Source organism: Chiloscyllium plagiosum, chromosome 6 (assembly GCF_004010195.1).
Source record: "Chiloscyllium plagiosum isolate BGI_BamShark_2017 chromosome 6, ASM401019v2, whole genome shotgun sequence".
In the NCBI taxonomy this organism is placed as follows: domain Eukaryota; kingdom Metazoa; phylum Chordata; class Chondrichthyes; order Orectolobiformes; family Hemiscylliidae; genus Chiloscyllium; species Chiloscyllium plagiosum.
Genome location: NC_057715.1, coordinates 75,386,039 through 75,409,874, shown reverse-complemented (window position 1 = coordinate 75,409,874; position 23,836 = coordinate 75,386,039). Strand labels below are relative to the sequence as shown.

General features: G+C 40.3%; 1 protein-coding gene across 1 annotated transcript in view; it reads right to left on the bottom strand.

The window, feature by feature from the left end:
- Positions 1–22,506, bottom strand: part of LOC122550718 (probable ribonuclease ZC3H12C) — a 76,933-nt gene extending 54,427 nt beyond the window's left edge. The window contains exon 1 of the mRNA XM_043691864.1: positions 21,694–22,506. The gene's annotated coding sequence lies outside the window, so the exon portion shown is untranslated. The remainder of the gene's footprint in view (positions 1–21,693) is intronic.
- Positions 22,507–23,836: the final 1,330 nt, after the last annotated feature.

Genomic DNA, 23,836 nt, shown 5'->3' with positions numbered 1-23,836 from the left:
TACAATTACAAATGCTTAAAAGGCACCTAGACGGTGATATGAATTGGAAGGGTTTAGAGGGATATAGGCCAAATGTTGGCAAAGTGGGACTAGATTAAATTATGATATCTGGTCAGCACCGATGAATTGGACCAGAGGGTCTGTTTCCAAGCTGTACTTCTCTATAACTCTATGACCTGACAGGATAGATAACGGTCATCTATCAGATACAATAACTAGTACAGAGTCAAAAGGTGTGGCGCTGGAAAAGCATAGCATGTCAGGCAGCATCCGAGGAGCAGGACAGTCGACGTTTCAGGCCTAAGCCCTTCATCAGGACTTGCCTCGGCTGCTGCCCGACCAGCTGTGCTTTTCTAGCACCACACTTTTCAACTCTGACTCTCCAGCATCTGCAGTCCTCACTTTCACAATAGCTACTGCAGCAGACTTACTTTTGCTGCACAAACGATGCTGCTCTCTCCTGTCCATAAGATCTAGGAACAGGCCATTCATTCCATTGAATCTGCTCCACCATTCAACAAGATCATGGCTGATCTAATAATCCTTCAATTCTATTTTCCTATCTTTTCCCCATAGCCATCAATTCCCTTAAAATCTGTCTAACCAAACACCTGACACACATTCTCCCGAATTGCCTCCAATGTATAGCAGTGAGATCCCTTCCCAAAGACAGTGCGACTTTAGACCTTCAAGAACAACTTCTGGCACAGTCTCTGTTGTCAGGCAAATGCAAGAAAAAATTGTCCAAAACAGATTCTTCAAAGCATTCAGAAACTTAACCAAAGCATTTTACTCAGTTATTTAAAACATTTTTCAAAAATAAATTAATTTATTTGTGGGATGTGGGTGTCACTGACTGGCCAGAATTTATTATCTGTCCCTAGCTGCCGTTGAGGTGGTGGTGATGATGAGCTGCCTTCTTGAACTGCTGCAATCTACCTATTGTACCCTTTGTAAAATCCTTTTGAACTTAAACAGTAAATACATAATTACTGTATAGACTTCTGTAATAATAAATTTCATGCACAAGCTGATCTCAGACTTGTAGCCAAAAACTCCTCTCACTTTCTATTTAACATCAACTTGCTGAAGCCCAGTTCACTACAGTGCAAACCTGCTCACTCATTCAAAAGATGACTGTTCAGCTCCTTGTGTCAGAACATCTGAAATACAGGGAAAACTAGCCATTTGGATACAGAACTAGCTTGAAGACACAAGACAGAGGGAGGTGGTGGAGGATTGCATTTCAGACTGGAGGCCTGTGACCAATGCTGTACCACAAGGATCAGTGCTGGGTCCACTGCTTTTCATCATTTATATAAATGATTTGGATGTGAACATAAGAGGTATAGTTAGTAAGTTTGCAGGTGACACCAAAATTGGAGATGTAGTAGACAGCGAAGGAGGTTACCTCAGATTACAATGGGATCTTGATCAGATGGGCCAATGGGCTGAGGAGTGGTAGATGGAGTTTAATTTAGACAAATGAGGTGCTGCATTTTGGAAAAGCAAATCAGAACAGGACTTACACACTTAATGGTAAGATTCAATAGTGTTTTGCTGAACTAAGAGACCTTGGAGTGCACATTCATAGTTCCTTGTAAGTAAAGTAGCAAGTAGATAGGGTAGTGAAGAAGGTATTTGATAAGCTTTCCTTTACTGGTCAGAGCATTGAGTATCGGAGTTGGGATGTCATGTTGCGACTGTACAGGACGCTGGTTAGACAGCTTTTGGAATAGTGTGTGCAATACTGTCTCCTTCCTATCAGAAGAATGTTGTGAAACTTGAAAGGGTTCAGAAAAGATTTACAAAGATACTGTCACGGTTTGAGGGTTTGAGCTACAAGGAGAAAGAGTCCAGAACCAGAGGACATAGTTTAAGGGTGAGGGGAAAATATATAAAAAGGAACCCAAGGGGTAACCTTTTTCTCACAGAGGGTTATGCATGTATGGAATGAGCTGCCAGAGCAAGTGGTGGAGGCTGATAAAATTACAGCATTTGAAAGGCATCTGGATGAGTACATGAATAGGAAGGGTTTAAGAGGGATATGGGTCAAGTGCTGGCAAATGGAACTAGATTAGGTTAGAATATCTAGTCAGCATGGACGAGTTGGATTGAAGGGTCTGTTTCTGTGCTTTATATCTCTACGACTCGATGACTCTGTCGAGGTATGCCATCAAGGCTACTATCTGACTGGTACACAATGCATTCCGCCAATCCTGATTACAAAAAATAGTGACACAAGATCAGAAAGGAGCGCCAAACACATTAATTTTGAATTGATCAAAGTTGGTGAGATTTCAAAGCAGACAAATAATTGTGCAGCAGCTATAGAATTCAATATTGGAGGAATAATATTAGAGACTGGAGGAAGCTGTTTATTCCACTTAGAGGAAATATACAAACAGAGGAAAGCCTAGTATTTGATTGTAGTTGGGGAAGAAAATTGCAAGATGCAATTGGACACTTGCTTCCCAGCGATTTATCTGAATTGTTACCCTAGAACAATAGCTAGGATTTAAAACCCAATCCCGGATAACATACTAGGACCATGATTCAATCTCCTAGTCTAACTTGATGACAGGCTTTTCAGCAGTTTATAACTAAACAACAATTAAAAAAGATACAACTTGACTAGTACAAGAACATGGATAAGATGCCCATGAATGTTAACATGCCAGCCAGAAGGTGAGCAAAAGCAGAGAGAAAGGAGGGCAAGTGGAAGCCAATTATCCAAGAAGAGTAATTCCTGTTATGCAGTCAGGTATGTTCAGCAGGGCAATACTTAAACCAATGACAGTATTCAAAGTATAAACAGCAATTCCCAAAGGACCGTAAAAAATTTGAATCAGAAACAGAAAATGGTTCCTTGAACCTGCACCACCACTCCATAATATCATGCCGGACATGGTGGTGCTTTGAATTCTGCATTCCATTTACCTTTGATTCGCTTGCCTAACTTGAATCTACCTCTGTCTTAAAAATATTCAATGATCCCCTCTCCAACGCTGTCTAGAAAGAAAGTTACAAACTCTCTCACCCCTTAATAAAATCCCTCTTTCTTCAACTTTGATTGGGAGACCCCTTATTATTGTGACTCCTAGTTTTAGTCTCTCCCACAAAAGGAAAATATCCTTTCAGCATCAACCTAGTCAACTCTTCTCGGGGCCTAATATATATCCATAAGACCACCTCTCACTGAATTCCAATGGATTCAGGTCCAGTTTCTCCAATGTTTCCTTATAAAGTAACCTTCAGTAAAATGAACCTTCTCTAAATTGCTTATAATTAATTTACATCTTTCTTAAATGAGAAGACTAATTGTACACAACACTCCAAATGTGATCTTGTCAACTGTTTCTGCAATCGAGGGGAACTTTTCCATTCCCTTTGCAATAAATTACATTTAATTTGCCTTCCTGATCACATGCTGTACCTGCAAGCTGGCATCTTGTGACTCATGTCGCGAGATACCCAGATCCCTCTAAGCCTTAGTTGTGCAATTTCTCTCCATTTATATTATAGGCTTTGTTTTTATTCCTGCCAAAGTGGACAAGTCCACATTTTCCCAGATAACACTACATTTTTTGCCCGTTTACTTATCCTATTCTGTAATTATTTAATCTGGCTCAGACCAGATTACATATAGATACAATTGTGACAAAATAGAACTGCTGTGGATACCCAAGTGGATAAGCTATCAATCACTATTAGTTGCCGATCACCATATTTGGCTTGATCACATTAGTGACAGGGGAAAGGAACTGCTTAAAGTATCTCATGTCTTGTACCCTTAGAGTGCAGGATCAAATTTAAGTTCCTTTTTCAGAAAAGAGAAATCCTTTAACAAAGAACATACACACACACAATTATCATTTCCTTTTACCCAGGTCTCACTTTTACAGTCAACAGTCTGTTCTGACCCGAATCTTTGGCTTTCCACAATCCTTGTATGCAATCTCATCTAATAAAAAGATCATTTTCTGCTCCTTTGATCCTCTCCTTTCACGCCAGAATCATGAGTCGGTAGAATTCTCTGTCCGATAAGATGATTGAGGCCAAGACATTGAAGGTTTTCAAGGAGTTAGATATAATTCTTAGGACTAAAGGGATTAAGGGGGTTGGGGAGAACGCAGGAACAAGGTATAGTTGGCTGATCAGCTATGATCATGGTAAATGGTGGTACAGGTTTGAAAGGCTGGAAGGTCAACTTCTGCTCCTGCTTTCTATGTTTCTATTCTATGCACCTCGATCATTTAAAGTTTCCTTACAACCAAGTTACTACACATAAATGTGTTTTCTTTTCTTCATACATTATTCTATTACTCATCAAAACAGATGTCAAGAAATCCAAAGGTCAATTTTATAAAACCCTCAACTCACTTGTCCTTTACAGCCACAACCTCATTTCTAATCTCAATTTTCACTATCATCTTTAGCGATGCTATCGTATCCTATTTCTCGCCCAAGTGCTTTAATTCTCTAGCATAAATTCCATCAATAAAATTTGGAGATTTCCTGCAGCATGAATAGCCCATAGTCAGCAGTAATACACCAATATGTTGGTCTTCACTCTCTTCAAAGTGATCAAACACTCAAATCCATATCAAACACCCAGTTTTCTGTCTAACTTTGTGGAACTGCTCCTGCACTGTTCCATTTCTACCTATCTGTACTCAGCCAGAGTATTTTGTTACGAATACAAAGTTTAGAAGATAGCTGTGTTTTGGCTGTGTACCATTAAAGGCATTATGGAGTAGTAAAGGGTGCCATGTGACCTTCTTTTAATTCTGCCCAATAGACCTGTGTGGCTTACATATAATGAGGCAAGCAAGACCCAGATTGAAGTGCCAGGAATGAGAATGTGTAGAGGGTATAAGCAAGTAGGGAAAAAGTTCTGAGTTTTGTGAAGCAGGAGGTTCAGCTGAGCATGACTCCAATCAGATAAGAACTTACAGTTAACAATGGGGCACTAGAGACAAGGATAATGGGTTAACAAAGTGGAAAAGCACTCATTATGTACAGCCATTTAACAATATTGAAAGAATTCAGTATGTAAGGTCAGTTTAACAAGGTGAAAATTATTCATTTACTTGAAGCCAGTTAAGGTTAAGAACATTCATTATATAACACCAGATGGCTTAAATTTTTGCTAATGACACTCAATGATTGTAACGGTCACCCAATCAATATGTATGTTGCCTTAGCTGGATGCTCCTCCCTATAAAATGACTATATAATTCATTAAGAAACTGCTCTTCCAGAGAAGACTAAGAACACATGCCTCTGTGCACATGGCTGGTAATTCTCTCTCCCCCTCCAGGGCCCAGAATAAAGATGGAGGTAAAACTACACTGCGTCTCTCAGCATTTTACTTCGACTGAGGGGAGAAGAGGACGACAGGAAGAGGCACATTTTTCAATAACACTGATGCTCTATATTGCTGATTGTGGGTAAACTATTTAAGCCTTCAAGGCTCTCAGGAAGCTGTGAGAAATGCTATATTTTATAAAATGCAGCTGTTTAATTTCAAGATGGAATACAGTTTATTTGGGGTGCAAGGTTCTAGGAGGATAATTACAAGACTCTCAGTGTCACAGAGACAGGCTTTGGGAAAAGTCAACAGGAAACCATTGTGATATTGAGTAGCCTGTAGCATATATTGCCTATAAATAGATGTTTGTCAGAATGTTAACTTTGATTTCTCCCCACAGATGCTGCCAGGCCCTGAATATGCCCAGGAATTGTTCTATTTCAGTGTTTCTTTTAGTTTGTTATTGTAAAAATCTTAAAAGTTTAAAATCTTGTTGTGTGAACCTTTGCAGTAACGAGAAAATCAAGCGTTTGTAAAAAAAAATAAAATTGATCCCTACAGAGATTATAACAACTTATATCAATTGCTTAACTCCTCTCACATCTGTCAAAAGGAAATATCCATTGGATCTCCCATTACATTGCCTACATCAAACCATTTTGAAAAATCAGCTGCAAGAATGGGTCTGATTTCATGTGTATTGATAACATCCATCTTCAATACCTCATTGCTGGACGGAATGCTTGCCTAGAATGTCCTGTAAATCCAATTCCTGCAGCTAGATAATCAGTGATATTTTGTTTAGCATCTCCAGCTTTGCCATAAACTGCTCTGTCTCAGGTTAAAGAGCAGCCATTCAATTTTGAACTTTTTTTAAAAAATGGTGATTTTAATAGGCAATCTATCCACCACCAAGTACAGGATACTTTAATATTTTAAAAAACTACATTAACTATTTCATACAGACAGGGTGTTGTGTTTTTAAGCAGTAAGTGAGAATTGGTTAAAGACAGCATGGACTCATAATCAGGTTGCATCCTTGCAGGCTACATATAGTCAGCAAACTAACAGACATTGCTCTGTTTCTTTAGACAACTCATGAACATAGCTTGCAAATATCCAAGGCCCCAGTATTGATTCTTCTGGTATTCCACTAGTTACAGCCTGTCTCTTTGAAAATGCCCATCCGTCCCTACTCTGCTTCAGAACAACTAACCAATCTTTTATCCATGCTAATACTTTTCTACAAATCTATGAGCCCTTAAACTTTGTGTGGCACCTTATAACTGCCTTGTAGAAATCAAATCCATTTACTGGTTTCCCTTCCTCCATTCCAACCAACTACATCCTCAGTAACTCAAATTGGACAACTATGATTTATTTTTGTTAAAATCATGTTGATACTTTAAAAGGGCATTGTTAAGACATCAATAAAAGTCTGCACTTCTCCAATAACTGATGTCAGATTAACCGGTTTATAGTTTCCCACTTTCTCGAAGAAAAGTGGGTGGATTTGGCAGAGAAAACATGACCCAGTATAGTTTGAGAGTTTCAATCAAACCTATTAATGAGTGGTTAAACCAGTCAGTCAATGCCCGTTAGACTTGAATTTAAGATGAAGATCATAATAGGGGAAATTGACCAGGACAGTACAGTGTAACGTTTTGGCTGGGGTCAAAAACACTTAAAAAGGGGGAAGCGAAGCAACGATTGAGCAAATAATGAAATATCATAGTACATGGTAAATCCAAGGCTAAGATGATAACATTTCAAAGAATGCTTTCAAACAGAGTCCGACAGAAGGTTTTCTTCATACTGACACTCATGCATCACTCCTAACACCCATGCAATCTGGTTGATAGTGTGTGTGATTGAAAAGACAAATGGATACAGAAGACAAGGAAAAGATCTGAAAATATTGCAGTATTCACAGACCAAAGCAGCAAGATCATGGATGATGACAACAATGCGCAAGGATATGGTTATGGAAATAAGGAAATTTTAACAGGAGTGTTATAAGAGAGAACAAGAGGTCAGATTCACCAGTGAAGAACAAAGAATATTGATGCAGATAAATTGTGTACCTCGCAGAAAATATAGCAAGGTTTGTTTTGGATACAATATCTTGAACCCAGATAGTGCCTTTAAAACACAACATCTGAAGAGTAAGGGTACAGGCAGAGAATTAGCTCCTTTGGAAGGGATTATGCATCAAAAATTAGAGGGTAGGCTGCTCTGCAAATCACCATGACTTGAACAAAAAAAATGATTTTGAGAAGGAGGAGAGATAAACAGATTGGGGAGAAAGATTTAGATTAGATTCCCTACAGTACAGAAACAGGCCATTTAAGCCCAACAAGTCCATACCAACCCTCTGAACAGTAACCCACCCAGACCCATTCCCCTACTCTACATTTACCCCTGACTCATGCACCTAACATAACGGGCAATTTAGCACGATCAATTCGCCTGACCTGCACACCTTTGGATTGTGGGAGTTCACGGAGGAAACCCACGGAGACACGGGAAGCATGTGCAAACTCCACACAGATAGTTGCCCAAGAAAGAAATTGAATCCGGGTCCCTGGTGCCGTGAGGCAACAGTGCTAACCACTGAGCCATCGTGCCACTAACAATTTAGAGTTGGACAAGACCATCATCATTATTCCTGAAGAAGGGCTTATGCCCGAAACGTCGATTCTCCTGTTCCCTGGATGCTGCCTGACCTGCTGCGCTTTTCCAGCAACACATTTCCAGCTCTGATCTCCAGCATCTGCAGACCTCACTTTCTCCATCATCATTAGTAGGCAAACAGGAGGAGGATAGAAGATAAGTCAGGGTTAGAGGCTCATACAGTGCTGAAAAAATATGGAGTGGTTAAGATCATAGAGAAATTAAGGCAGCAAAAATCAAGAAAATTAATCACATCAGAAAGGCAATTTCATCGAATAGAAATGAGTCACAAAATGTACTGGCCTTGGTGCAGAACAGAGTGCAAGTGGCAGAGTTCTTAATAGGAATTTAGGAAACATAATGAGAGGTAAGCAGGAATAAGTTTGGAGAAATTGAGTCCCAAATTGGCAAGATGGGATATGCAGCGTCCAACTGGATAGGATGAAACAGGATTCAGAGATGGCAATCTTACGAAGCATGCAAGGTGGAAAAACCGATCTTGATCAAGAATAACATGAGAAGTTTGAATTTCGGTTTTGGTGAACAGTATGTCAAGGTTTCACGTGGCGAGAGGAATTGACCAGAAAAAGTAGTGAAATGCATGGTGAAGTCTGAAATAAGGAATAATCTCTCTGAACGTGCAGCAGCCGGAAATCTTGACTTGACCATACCTAATGTCAGATAGAGCAAAGAGATTGGGTTGGAGAGCTACAGTTAGATGTTGTCAGTATATGGATAGAAACTGATGCAAAGCAATAACAAATAGGAAAGGAGGGAACAAAGAATCAACTTTATAGCAGATTGGAGATGACGGTGCAAAGACAAGACAAAGATTAATCATTGAGGATGTCATTAATAGCACTTAGATAGCTAATGCTTAAATAGTTGGTAACCTGCACGATGGGCAATGGAGATAACAGCATAGTAAACCATATGAAACTTTGCGGAAAGGTCGAGAAAGGGTTAGCACAACATTAACAACAGATGCAATGGTACATTAGAAATAGGAACCAGAGAAGATTATTTCGCCTGTTGAGCCTGCTCCATCAACCAGTACAATCATAGTTGATCCTGGGTTTCAAATCCATCTGCTCCCATATCTTGACTATTTGAGGAGATCAAAGATGCGTTTATGTCAGTCTTAAGCATATTCAATGTTGACACATCCACAACCTTAGGTGGTAGAGAAGCCCACAAGATTCACAATCCTTCACATGAAGACATTTCTTGTCTCATACCTAGAAGATCCTGATATCCTACCTTTACTCTAGATTTTCTCATCTAGAGGAAACAAGGGCATCTACCATGTTAAGTCCCTTCATTAACTGGAGCATTTAATTTAGAACACCTCTCATTCTTCGAAACTCTCATGAACACAGATACGATTTACACAGCTGTTCATCACTGATCCCTGGCATGAGAGGGCTGTCCAACACAGTGAATCTTCAGTGTACAATAAATGCAATAATGTCTTTCCATAAATATAGAAACTAAAATTGTACACAATACTTTGGGTGCTGTCTCACTAAAGTGCCATATAAGTACAGCAAGACGACTTTATTATTTTCCTCCAAATGCTTTGGAAAGGAAGGAACACTGTGCTATTTGCTTTCCTAAATTGTGAATGTATCTGCACACTAACTTTCCCTGGACGTGCCCAAGTCCCTCTGTGCACCAACATTTACAAGTTCATGTCTTTAGAAATATTTCAGATTTTTCATTCTTACAACCAATGTGAATAACCTCACTTCTCAATGCTCCAACCTTGTGCTTGTTCACTCAAACCAACTATATCTCCTTACAGCTGGTGTCCTTACCTAGCTTTGTATAATTAGCAAACGTAAATATACTACCCTGTCTTCATCCAAGTCATTAATATAAATTGTAAATATCTACAACTTCCAACAGTGACTCATGCAGCGAAGAAGGGCTTATGCCCGAAACATCGATTCTCCTGCTCCTTGGATGCTGCCTGACCTGCTGCGCTTTTCCAGCAACACATTTTCAGCTCTGATCTCCAGCATCTGCAGTCCTCACTTTTTCCCCTAATTACAGCCTGGGTGTAAAAATATACATTTATTTCTCTTGTGTTTCCTGTCCATTAACCAATCCTCTTTCAACGAGCTTCTCTCGTATATTAATCGCTTGACATTTTAGAGCGGTAGAGATCTACAGCACAGAAAAAGGCCCCTTGGCCCCTTGGTGCCCGCACAGGTCAAAAACAACCACCTGTTGATTCTAATTCCATTTTCCAGCTTTTGGTCCACAGCTTTGTGGCATGGCATCACAAGTGCACATCTAAACACTTAAATTAATCGACCACCTTTTGGAAATCTAGGCATACCATATTCATTGGTTCTCCATCAATTAACCTACAAGGTACATCTTCAAAAAACTCAAATCTTTTATAAAATAATGTTGATTTGGCCCAATCATTTCAATTTTCATTATTAAGATTCCTCTGAGAATGAATTCCAGCACTTTCCCAATTACTGATTTCAGGCTAACTGGCTCAAAGTTCAGTTCTCTCTCTCCTTTCTTGAGAAGTGACATGCTATATCTTTAATTTCTAAACTGCTAGGCCAGCTCTCGAATCGAGGAAAGTTTGTAAAACCAACACCAGAAGCTGTAAAGACTATTTTATTATTTTTCTGTACTCTTGATTGTGAATAGAAAGGGAAAGGACTTGTTTAAAAACCAAGGACTGTGGAAAGCATTACTGCATTTTTAAAAGCATTACCTGATATTCATTGGAAGTGCTATTTACACTGTCAATTATTCAAGCAGTGGAAAAGGTTACTACAGATGGGTTAGACTGTGGGGACATGTAGGATAGGAGATTTCACCAGCAACAAAGTAATTGATTGGGTCACGAATCCACCTACCATTGTCTAGTACAAAGGCCTTTTGCCTGCTAATAACAAAATGATGGCTCCCAAGTAAGCTAAACAGCTTGTGGTTGTGAAAGATTACTCCAAAGCCATCACACCTCTAGCAAAGAAGGGAACTGTCCATTCTCTGTAGTTAAAAAAAAACAAAGGTTTGAAGTGAGCCAGTTTATTTACCCTCATCAGTTGTTGCAACCAGTGGCTCTTAACCAAAACGTCACAGTGAGACTTATGTGAATGGACAGTCTCTCTGTGCCTCATGCAAGCATGTGAAAATACCTAGAAAAGGGAGATTAAGGAGCTGCATGTCCTGACAAGCAAAAAGAATCATTTCGGAGAACACTGTGGATAGGAACCATTGAACTGCCTTCCTAGTTCATCCCTCTGTCTATGACACTGATGGTTGTGTCTATATTTGTCCGTAGAGAAGCTTTATAAGCAGCTTAGTTTTAACTTGTAGAGTTATAAGTCAACAGTTCCTAATTGTTTCTGTTAGCCAGAATTGTTTATTTGCAAATATACAGAAACCTGGTCCATGCTTCCTGTCAAGCTGGGTTGAAAAGACAGATAAGATGGAGAACTTTGTGTACTTTTATAAAATCTTTAACTTTTGTGATGGCTACAGGAAGAGTGGGGCTTGCTGACAGCCACATCAAATCATCAACATTTCTACCAATGTAATCGCAACACAGTTAAACTAAAGTCCTTCAAAAGGATCCTGAAATTGATCCCAATGATTCTTAACTAGACTTTTTGAATAACAAATCCTAGATGTGAATAATCATTTGTCGACATCAGTTTGTAACTTAAACAAAAGACTCAGCAATTTATTAATAATACAATAATTTTAACTGAGCAAAATTAAACAAAGCAATCTGAATGATCCATGTTATAAACCCAAAAACCTTTGTTTTCAGCCCCACTCACACAAAAGACAGACAAACACAGTTAAGGGATACACAAAAGAAAGTAACAAAACTGGCCAGATTATTTCAATAGTTTTCACAATACATTGTTCCACAGGTATAAATGATGGGTACTTTTGGTTGATTTTCTGAAAATGTTGGTCAGGATCACCTTTACAGTTCACTCAGATGAAGGGAGCAATAGTTATAACTTAGTTATCTATTCTCCGGACCTCCAGGAGTTGATAAAGGAGGTCAGACAAAGAGTTTTTAAATCTTCGTGCTGTCTCAACAACAGTCAGATAACTTCTCATAGAAACGAGTTTAAAACCCAATTTTAACTGAGCACTCCCTGACAGATTGACCACCTCCTCCACAAGGCCCCAGTTACCATTCAACAATTGTCATCTGCTTGACCATAAGGTCGTTTCCAGACTTGCTGAAACCAATTCCCAGACACTGATCTCGTGAATAGCCAACTTCTTCTGCAATCTGTTTAAACATAATTCTCTTTCCAGTGGTGAAGCAGCTGCAGTACATTTTGGTCAGAAACTAACTTACAACTAATTTCCAGGTCTGGCCTAACGAATAAACAAAAACTTGTTACGGCCCTCTTGTGGCACGGTGATAATGCCCAACCTTGGACTGAGTGTCCCAGGTTCAAGTCTCATCTGATCCAGTGAAGTGTAATAACATTTCTGAACAGGTTGATTATAAAAACAGATTAAATTCAAAAATAAAAGAAGCTTGTTTACTTCTCTCCTTATTCCCAGGCCTCAGACATACTTTCAAGGTGAAGCAGCGATTTACCTGCAAATCAAACCTTCATGCAACCTAGTCTATTGTACTCGCAGCTCACAACATGGTCTCCTCTACACTGAGGAGATGAAGTGTAGACTGGGCAACTGCTTTGCAGAACACCTGCATCTTGTCTGCAAAAAAACTACTGAGCTTGCTGTTGCCTGTCATTTCAACATACGATTGTGTTCCCTGGCCAACAAATCTGTCTCGGGCTTGCTGCAATGCTCCAGCAAAGCAACAACTCACTTTCTGCTTGGGAATCCCGCAACCTGCTAGACTCAATATTAAGTTAAATAATTTTTGGACCTAAGCACTGTCATCACATGGGCTACTCCCACAAGCAATCCACTGTCAATCCCACTAGCAGCTTTCATTCTCCCAAGCTGATCTTTCCTTGGTCTCTCCAACTGTTTTTCTCTCTCTTGCTGAGCTCCTCTGCATCTATTATTTACTCCTTTCTCCCCCCCCCCCCCCCCCACTAACCTTTTCCTAGCTTCAATCATTTCTGAAGGGTCACTGGACTCGAAACGTTAACTCTGCTTTCTCTCCACAGTTTCTGCAAGATTTGATGTATTTCCCCAATTTCTGTTTTTGTTTCTAATTTCCAGTATCCACAGTTTTGTTTTTTTTTGTTTTAGCTTGTTTGATCTGTTTTCCTTTGAACATAAGCAGTTAACCGTAAACCAAAAAACATCTTTAGCTCTGTTCCCAGTTCACTGCTCCAAACCAAAATTGATTTAAAAAAAATTAAAAATAAATCAAAATCAACAAGTGTTCCAACAATACTCAGCCTCAGATGTAGGCCTTCACATCCTGAGAACTTGCCAGATTTTAATTTCTAGAGTTCCTCCAGTGCATTACCGGTATTTGTTCCCTGCTGACTGTAATTACCTTTAATTTCTCATTTCATTAACCTCTAGACTACCCACTACTGCATGTATGCAACTTTCCTAGTAGATTTTTCACTGATTAACCTTGTCTCAAAAGTGAAGGGATACCACTGTAAAGCAAAGATGACCATTGCACAATAGTTAGAGACGACCTTCAGGAGATCAGCATGTAAATTTAGAGTGCAGATGAGGAATATAGGGAAAACAACCCACGAGTGAGTGTTGGCTACAAGACCTATTGATAGTAACCACAATGTGAAAAAAAGTATCCAAGATGAAATACTGTGCTTATGATAATGGGACAGCAATAATAATGGCTAATTTTAATCTATATATAAAAACTGGAAAAAAGTCAGATCAGGAGCTTGGATGAGGAATTCATAGGATGTTTTTGAGAGCAGCCTGAACAATTAATATTAGATCTGATATTGTATAATGTAACAGAATTATTGACCTCAAAACTAAGGTGCCCCTAGGTAGCAATGACCACAATATGATTCAATATTACATTAAGTTTGAAAGTGAGCTGATTAGAGCTGAGGCTTATTTTAAAACTTGAATAAGGCTAACCATGTGGGCATGAACATTGCAGTGAGCTGGATCCTAGGACAGAGGATTGATCAGAGGCACAGTGGCAGACACAAAGGATATATTAGAATACTCAGTAAAGTACATTCTTACCATAAAGAAAGATTTTAAAAGGGAGGATTCGCCATCTGTGGTTAACTAAAGCCAGTGAAAGAATCAAACTTAAGGTTCAACATACAGCTGCGCAAAAATGAGTCGCAGGTCAGATGACTAGTCAAAATATAAAGATCAGCAGACAACTAAAAGGTTAATCAGAAGAAATTAATGAGAGAAAACAGCTAGGAAAGTGAAAATGGTACTTAAAAGGAAAAATGTATAGTAAGTGCTGTTCCGAGAGAGAGGAAGGAGGGGAGTCAACAGTAAATAACAAAATGGCAGATGAAGCAACACATATTTTGCCACCACCTTTACAATACAGGATACAAAAACAAATCCAGTAATAGCTGTCAATCAAGAAGAATGCTGGATGACAAAAGAAATTGAGGATTTGGTTAAGAAAAAGAAGGAAGCATATGTCAGGTAGAGACAGGATAGATCGAGTGAATCCTTAGAAGAGTATAAAGAAAGTAGGAGTATACTTAAGAGGGAAATCAGGAGGGCAAAACGGGGACATGACATAGCTTTGGCAAATAGAATTAAGGAGAATCCAAAGGGTTTTTACAAATATATTAAGGACAAAAGAGTAACTAGGGAGAAATAGGGCTCCTCAAAGATCAGCAAGGCGGCCTTTGTGTGGTGCCACAGAATAAGGGGAGATACTAAACCAATATTTTGCATCAGTATTTACTGTGGAAATAGATGGTGACATCTTGCAAAATGTCCAGATTACAGAGGAGGAAGTGCTGGATGTCTTGAAACGGTTAAAGGTGATAATTCCCCAAGACCTGATCAGGTGTACCCGAGAACTCCGTGAAGCGAAAATTATTGCTGGGCCTGTTCCTGAGATATTTGTATGATTGATAGTTGAAACTTTATTGCTGGAACAGCACAGCAGGTCAGGCAGCATCCAGGGAACAGGAGATTCGACGTTTCGGGCACAGGCCCTTCTTCAGGAATGAGCAGAGAGTGTTCAGCAGGAGAAGATGAAAGGTAGGGAGGAGGGACTTGGAGGAGGGGCGTTGGAAATGTGATAGGTGGAAAGGGGTCAAGGTGAGGGTGATAGGTCGGAGTAGGATGGAGGCGGAGAGGTCAAGAAGAAGACTGCAGGTCAGGAAGGCGGTGCCGGGCTGGAGGGATCCGGCTGAGACAAGGTGGGGGGAGGGGGGATGAAGAAACTGGTGAAGTCCAAGTTCATCCCCTGCGGTTGGAGGGTTCCCAGTCGGAAGATAAGACGCTCCTCCTCCGACCGTCGGGTTGTTGTGGTTTGGCGGTGGATGAGTCCAATGACCTGCATATCCTCGGTGGAGTGGGAGGGGGAGTTGAAATGATTGATAGTCACAGGTGAGGTGCCGGAAGACTGGAGGTTGGCAAACGTGGTGCCACTGTTTAAGAAGGGCGGTAAATACAAGCCAGGGAACTATAGACCGGTGAGCCGACCTCGGTGGTGGGCAAGTTGTTTGAGGGAATCCGGAGGGACAGGATGTACATGTATTTGGAAAGGCAAGGACTGATTCGGGATAGTCAACATGGCTTTGTGCGTGGGAAATCATATCTCACAAACTTGACTGATTTTTTGAAGAAGTAACAAAGAAGATTGATGAGGGCAGAGCAGTAGATGTGATCTATGTGGACTTCAGTAAGGCGTTCGACAAGGTTCCCCATGGGATAAATATGAAGTGCTGCATTTTGGGAAAGCAAATCTTAGCAGGACTTATACACTTCATGGTAAGGTCCTAGGGAGTGCTGCTGAACAAAGAGACCTTGGAGTGCAGATTCATAGCTCCTTGAAAGTGGAGTTGTGGGTAGAAAGGATAGTGAAGAAGGCGTTTGGTATGCTTTCCTTTATTGGTCAGAGTATTGAGTAGAGGAGTATTGAGGTCATGTTGCGGCTGTTCAGGACATTGGTTAGGCCACTGTTAGAATATTGCGTGCAATTCTGGTCTACTTCCTATCGGAAAGATGTTGTGAAACTTGAAAGGGTTCAGAAAAGATTTACAAGGATGTTGCCAGGGTTGGAGGATCTGATCTACAGGGAGAAACTGAACAGGCTGGGGCTGTATTCCCTGGAGCGTCGGAAGCTGAGCGGTGACCTTATAGTGGTTTACAAAATTATGAGGGGCATGGATAGGATAAAATAGACAAAGTCTTTTCCCTGGGGTCGGGGAGTCCAGAACTAGAGGGCAGTTTAGGGTGAGAGGGGAAAGATAAAGAAGAGACCCGAGGGGCAACTTTTTCACGTAGAGGGTGGTACGTGTATGGAATGAGCTGCCTGAGGAAGTGGAGGAGGCTGGTACTATTGCAACATTTAAGAGGCATTTGGATGGGTATATGAATAGGAAGGGTTTGGAGGGATATGGGCCAGGTGCTGGCAGGTGGGACTAGATTGGGTTGGGATATCTGGTCGGCATGGACGGGTTGGACCAAAGGGTCTGTTTCCATGTTGTACATCTCTATTACTATGACTCTAAGAGGAAACAAGAGAGAGGAACTTCGCAATATTACAATCATGAGGGAAGTTACACAATGCAAAAGGATTAGTGGCACTGTCACTGACTTATTAATCCAGGAACCAGGGTGATGTTTTGGAGGGGATTTTGAGAGAGAGAATTTTCATGCATTTGGAGAGGCAAGAACCCATTAGGGATAGTCAGCATGGTTTTGCGTATGGGAAATCATGTGTCACAAACTTGATTGAGATTTTTGAGGACTTGACCAAGAATATAGGGGAGGGCAGTGCATTTGTTCACATGGACTTCAGTAAAGCCTTTGACAATGTTCCGCACGGTAGACTGGTTGATAAAGTCAGATCATTTGGTATTCCGGAGAGCTTGCCAATTGGATACCATTTTGGCTTGATGGTAGGAGAGGGCGTGGTGGTGAAGGTTAACCAGATTAGAGGCCTATGACCAGTGGAGTGGGGGGGGGGGGGGGGGGTCCACTGCTGTTTATCATTTATGTAAATGATTTAGATGAGAATGTGGGAAGCATGGATAGTAGGTTTACGGATGACACCAAAATTAGTAACATTGTTAATCTTCTCCACTGTGCACTAAGAGTACAAAGGGATCCTGATCAACTGGTCAAATGGGCTGAGGAGTGGCAAATGGAATTTAATTTGGATAAATGAGAGATGAGACAAAAAAAGACAGCATATATAGTTAATGTTAATATCTAAATTCAGCTTAAATGTTCAAACATTTCTGACTCTCACCCCATCAGGTAATGAATTCCAGACTCCCAATTTCTTTTCAACTCTCCTTCATAGCCTTCTACTTCTTACCTTTAAATCTGTGTCTCCTGGCTATTGACCACTCTACTAATAGAAATAAAAAGTGCCTTCTTATTCACCCTATCTTACATATCTCTATCAGGACCCCAATGCTTCACAAATATAAAGCCTTCCCTCTTGCAACATTTCACCTTCATTGACAATATCTTTCTTTCTTATACTCCCTGGCACTAGGAGTATCAGAGAAAATCTTTGAAGTTCTGCTTTTCAATTTCCTAACTTAACTCCCTCAAAAGGACCTCATTTCTCTTTTTTTCCTTACAAAATTAATCCCAATGTAGACCACAATCTCAGGCTGGGTCCCTCTCCCCTTCAGAGTGGCCTGCAGCTGTTCTGTGACATCCTGACCCTGGCACCCAAGTGGCAGCATACCATCCTGGAATGATGTCTATGGCCATTTTCCCCTTACTAATGAGTCCCCTACCATTATTGCTCGCCACACTTCTTCCTCCATCTCAAGCAATTGGACTATCCGCAGTGCCATGACTTTGGTTCTGGCTGCCATCCACAGTGGAACTGTCACTCTCACTGTTTTCCAAGACTGAAATATGGTGTGCAAGAGAGGTGCACTCTGGTGATTCCCTCACCTACCTGCCTGGTTCCCCTTCCTCTGCTTCTCACCATCACCCATTCCCTCTCTGACTACACTTCCTTAAGCTGTAGGATGACCACATCCTGAAACCTGCTATTCACAAATTTCTTAGCCTCATGAATGCACTGTAGTGCCCTCAGCTGCCACACCATTCCAACAAACCAGAGTTTAAGCTGCTCCAGCCAGAAGCACCTCCTGCACACAGTCACCCAGACTGTATCTAGGATTTCCCAGATAGTGCAAGATGTATATATCACAGGTCTGAGCACTCTAAACGTAGTTTGTATATTGCATTTACTAATTCCATTTTATCCATCAACCAATTACATCCTCAAAAAATGTATATGTCAAACACTACAGTACTTGGAGATGCCGGTGTTGGACTGGGGTGTACAAAGTTAAAAAATCACACAACACCAGGTTATAGTCCAACAGGTTTAATTGGAAGCACTCTGTGGAAGCACATATCGACACTTCCAATTAAATCATGACTACTATCGACACTACTAACTGCCGGCTTAAAATGGAAAGGGTCTCCAAGAAGATCGCACATATCGACACAGAGTACTTCCAATTAAACCTGTTGGACTAAAACCTGGTGTTGTGTGATTTTTAACTACAGTATTTCCTTTTCAAATAATGAGTCACATCATCAACATGATTTATTATGCTTTTCTAACTGCATTGTTAAGGCTTCTTTAATAATAAGTTATAGAATTTTATTGATAACCAGTGAAAGGCTGGCTGGCATATAGCTCCCTGTTTTCTCTCTCTCCTTTCTTGAACAGAAGTGATACATTTTCTAACTTTCAATCTGCTGGAACCAGTTAGAATCTAAGGAATCTTGAAAAATATCATAATTCCATCAACCATAAGTACAGTTATTCTCTTTTCGTACCCTAGGATGTAAACCTAGTACCCTAGGATGTCTTCTGGAATTAATGACTTTTAATCGCTCATGTTTCTCCAATAATTAATTTAAGTAAAGAAATGATAGTTACAACTGTGAGCATTGATGGACTCTTTATAATTAATTAAGACTATTAAGGCTATGTACACAACTACTTAAATAATATTTGAATAAATATTAAGTGAAAAAAGGATTGTGGATGGTAAAATTGTGGCTGTTTGGAAGGTAGAGGGACAAACTGAACAGGGCCCAAAAATAGTGGGAAGGCAAAATGGAGCTCAAATAACATCGAAATGAGTACTCAGAAGTCCTTTACAGATTAATGGTCTTAAATTAGGGACTGATACAAGGAAGGATAAGCAGTATCCAAGATCCTTATTTTGAAGGCTGAAGCCTTGGCAAAATATGTTATGGCAGAATCCAATTTAGTTCAGGGTTTAGCATCAGCGCAATTGTAGAGTCAGTGCCAAACCATAGCAGCAAGGTCTAGTTCAGTAGCCAGCTTAGAATAATCAAAAAAAGGAGACTATGAACCACAGGCTAACAATAGCACCAGATTTTGGACATTCAAGAAGCAGCAGTGTTTGAAAAAATGCATTTGATTGATGTTCAAGATGGCATGGAGCAAGTTTCCAGACTGTCAACAATGTTTTATGATAGTGCACTTCTGCATCTGCATCAGGCACAACTTTAGGAATGGAAAAAAGTACTGGGCTCCCTTAAAGCTGTAACAAAAGACTCACAAGCTCTAAAGTGGAGTAACAGACAAAAGGCACACTATGACCGGGTGAGAAAACAGATACATTTATGAGTGTATCACAAGTAAAGATTTGTAAATGTTGGTGCTTGACAAATCCACACATAAAATAAATATATATTCCAAACTAGTAATAATTCACATTTTAAGATAGCTTTTGAGTTGAAGGCAATGTGAATTTTAAAAAAAAAGGAGCATGTCACACAATTCTCTTTACAATTTGAGGGCAAAAGGTCTACTTTAACAAAGTAAACCTGTTAAGAAACATTCACCAAACACACACCTTAAAAGCAAGAACAATTTCCTGTACATCCGAAGGCTGTAAGTAGAATCTAAAAACTATAGATCTGGGAGCATCAGTGGTGGATAAGTTGTTGGAGATGATTCTGAAAGATAATATTTTTTACATGCATTTGGACAGGCAACGATTTGATTAGGGATAGTCAATATGTGCGAGGAAAATCATGTCTCAAGTTTGATTGAGGTTTTTTTAATGAAGTAACCAAAAAGATTGAGGGCAGCGCATTAGATACGGTTTACTTGGACTTTAGTAAAGCCTTTGGCAAAGGTTTCACATGGTAGACTAATTAGTAAAGTTAGATCTCGTGGAATTCAGAGAGTGCTTGCTGATTGGATACAAAATTGGCATTATAGTAGGACTGAGGTGGTGGAGGCTTGTTTTTCATACTGGAGGTCTGTGACCAGTGGTGTTCCACAGGGATTGGTACTGGGTCCACTTCGGTCATTCATATAAATGATTTGGATGAGAATATAGGAGGCATGGTTAGTAAATTTGCAGATGACACCAAAATTGGTGGTGTAGTGGACAGTGAAGAAGGTTATCCAAACTTTCAGAGATCTTGATCAATTAGGTCAATGGGCTAAGGAGTGACAGATGAAGTTTAATTTGGATAAATGCAAGATATTGCATTTTGGTAATCCAAACAAGGACAGGACTTGTACAACTAATGGTAGGGCCTTGAGTAGTGTTGTTGAACAGAGACCTAAGGGTTCAGGTATGTAATTCTTTGAAAGTCACATCACAGGGTGTTTAAGGCAGTGTTTAACATGCTTGCCTTCATTGTGCAGACCTTTGAATATAGGAGTTGGGACATCAAGGTGAGGTTACACAGGACATTGGCGAGACTTTTTCCGGAGTACTGTGCATAGTTCTGGTCATCCTGTTATAGGAAGGATATTATTAAACTGGTGAGGGATCAGAAAAGATTTACCAGGATATTGTTGGGAATAGAGGGTATGAGATATGAAAATAGACTGGAACTTGTTTTACTAGAGTGTAAAAGGTTGAGGGGCAACCTTATTGAGGTTAATAAAATCAGGAGAGGCATAGAAAAATTGAATGACGAGAATGTTTTTCCCCTTGGGAGGGGAGATCAAAACTAGTAGGTATGTTTTTAAGGAGAGAGGAGAAAGATTTAACAAGGACGAGGGTCAACTTAATTGTTTTGTGTGGAATGAACTGCCAATGAAAGTAGTGAATGCATGTACAGTTAGAACATTAAAAAGACAATTGGATAAGTACATGAACAGGAAAGGTTTGGAGGGATATGGGCCAAGCGTAGACAAGTGAGACTAGTTTAGTTTAGGAACATGATTGGCGTGGACAAGTTGGACCCGAAAGGCCTGGTTCCTTGCTGTATGACTCAAACGGTGAATCTTCAACAACAAAAAGTAGATCTTGCCCAAAATGCCAACTAAGGCACTGCATTAACAGTAAAATATAAACTCGTGCATTTGAGGTCTATAATTATATTTTAAAAAGTTAATCGCCCAAACACTTCGAGAATAAATGCGGAATATTATATCACCTACATGAATGTTCACAAACAATGTTTTGAAGCGAATGGCCAGCGATCCTCTTAATCATACTAGAGGCCTAGTGTTGGAGTAAGCGGAATATCACCCCCATTTCTTACAGGAACAACCCGGCCACAGAGAAACACAAAGGCGGACACTTTATACTCACAATGTCGGCAAAGTGCCCACACCGAACTCACTCGGTACAACTACCGGGGCGAGCCAGCTGGTGTTTCACGTTCACTCCGGCCGCTGAATCACACTGACGGCCCCGAGCGAGAGGCCGACTTCGGACACTGATGATGGGCTTTCCAGCGGACGGACCCTGAAGCATTTTCCTCCTCCTCCATCTCTTCCTCGCAGCCGTGCCGTTGATCGATGCAGCAGCCGCCCTGGCCCCAGACCCGGCCTGCTCCGGTCAGATCCGGAGCGCGTGCTTAAACAGTTCTTTATTTGAACAATCTACTCCGTGTCCCGCGGCTACTGCCATCTGCAGCCACGACAGGAACAGTGTGCAATCCCTTCCGTTAGTTACTCAATAACTTAGCTTGTCGTTTATGTGTTCTTTTTATTTGTCATATTTTTTAGCGAAACAAATTGCTGTGGTACTAATTTTTAACCTACAAGTCGAATGAGCACATCATTAAACCAAACTCCACAAACGATCCACATTTCCATTTAAAAAAGGGAGAACTGACTACTTGGCATGAGGAGGTACAACATCCACATAAACATGTGGCAAGTCTATAACGGATTAAACTGTTCCCGGCCCTCGATGTCTACCACAACCTATCAATCTAAGGTATCCAACCCCGCATAGCAAGACAGGCAGCATCAGGACGTGGAGAAGTCAACGTTTCGGGTGCAAACCTACTTTGGATTCCAGCATCTCCCGTTTTTTTTGTATCTAGCCAATCCCACACGGCTCTTCTTACGATTTGGAGATGCCGGTGTTGGACTGGGGTGTACAAAGTTAAAAATCACACAACACCAGGTTATAGTCCAACAGGTTTAATTGGAAGCACACTAGCTTTCGGAGCGACGCTCCTTCATCAGGTGATAGTGGAGGACTCGATCTTAACACAGAATTTATAGCAAAAATTTGCAGTGTGATCTAACTGAAATTATACATCGAAAAATTGATTGTCTGTTAAGCCTTTCATCTGTTAGAATACAGTGATAGTTTCACTTCTTTCATGTGTAAATCACAAAACCGTTTTTTAAAAATTGCATTCTCGGGTTAGCTGTTAACAATGGTGATAGCCCCCTGTGTTCTCTATGACCTGATGTTTAGATTGATTCTAATCTAAAAAGTGAGATAACAGAGTTTTACATAAAATCATGCAGTTTTTGAGCAAAGTGCAATGTAACTCTGCAAGTATTCATGCAGTTTTTGAGCTCAGAGTTCTACATGAATGTATGTGGTTTTTGAGCAAAGTGCAATGTAACTCTGAAAGTACCAAAAAAATCCACCACACAAAATATATGTGTGCATGTGGGTCTTTGTCTGTCTGTGTGTGTGTGTCTGTCTGGGGTGGGGGTTGTGAGTGTGAGAAAGTGTGTGTGTGTCGTGAGTGCAGAGTGTGTGAAGTCTGTGAGGGGGTGCATGTGTGAGTGTGGGAGTGTGTGTGTCTATAAGGGTCTGTGTGCGCGTCTGTGTGTAGGAATATCTGTGTGTGTGTGTAGTGCAATGGTGATCACCTGTAATGTGACATGAACCCAAGGTCAAGGTTGAGGCCCTCCCTATGGGTACCGAACTTAGCTATCAGCCTCTGCTTGGCCATTTTCCTCTGCTGCCTGTCCCGAAGTCCACCTCGGAGGATGGTCACCCGAAAGTCTGAGGCTTTCTTTATTCGTGTTCAAACAAAAACAGAAAATCGCAAGAAGTTACTTTTTATTAATTAATAACTTGTAAAGACAGGCAATTCAATTTATCTCAACAACTCTAACATACTAAAATCATTCTCATATTCTGCCTCGTATTTAATTGGTGGACAACTTAAACAAAAAGAGAATACTAAAAAGGCTCAGCAAGCCAGAAGTGTGTTTGTTAATTCTCAGTTCTGATGAAAGCTTACATCTGAAACATTAACTTCCCTTTTTGCCTTTAATAGCTATTTGATCTGTGTATTTCCGGTAAGTTCTGTTATCAGGATGAAATTAAACTGATTAAAGTGGTGGAAACATAGTTCAAACTGGACAGAATAAAGGGTTGAACAGGATGACAATTTTAATATTACGTAAGACAGACAACCAGCAAATACAGACAGGAATTTTGGAAGTTACTTTTTATTAGTTAATAACTTGTAAAG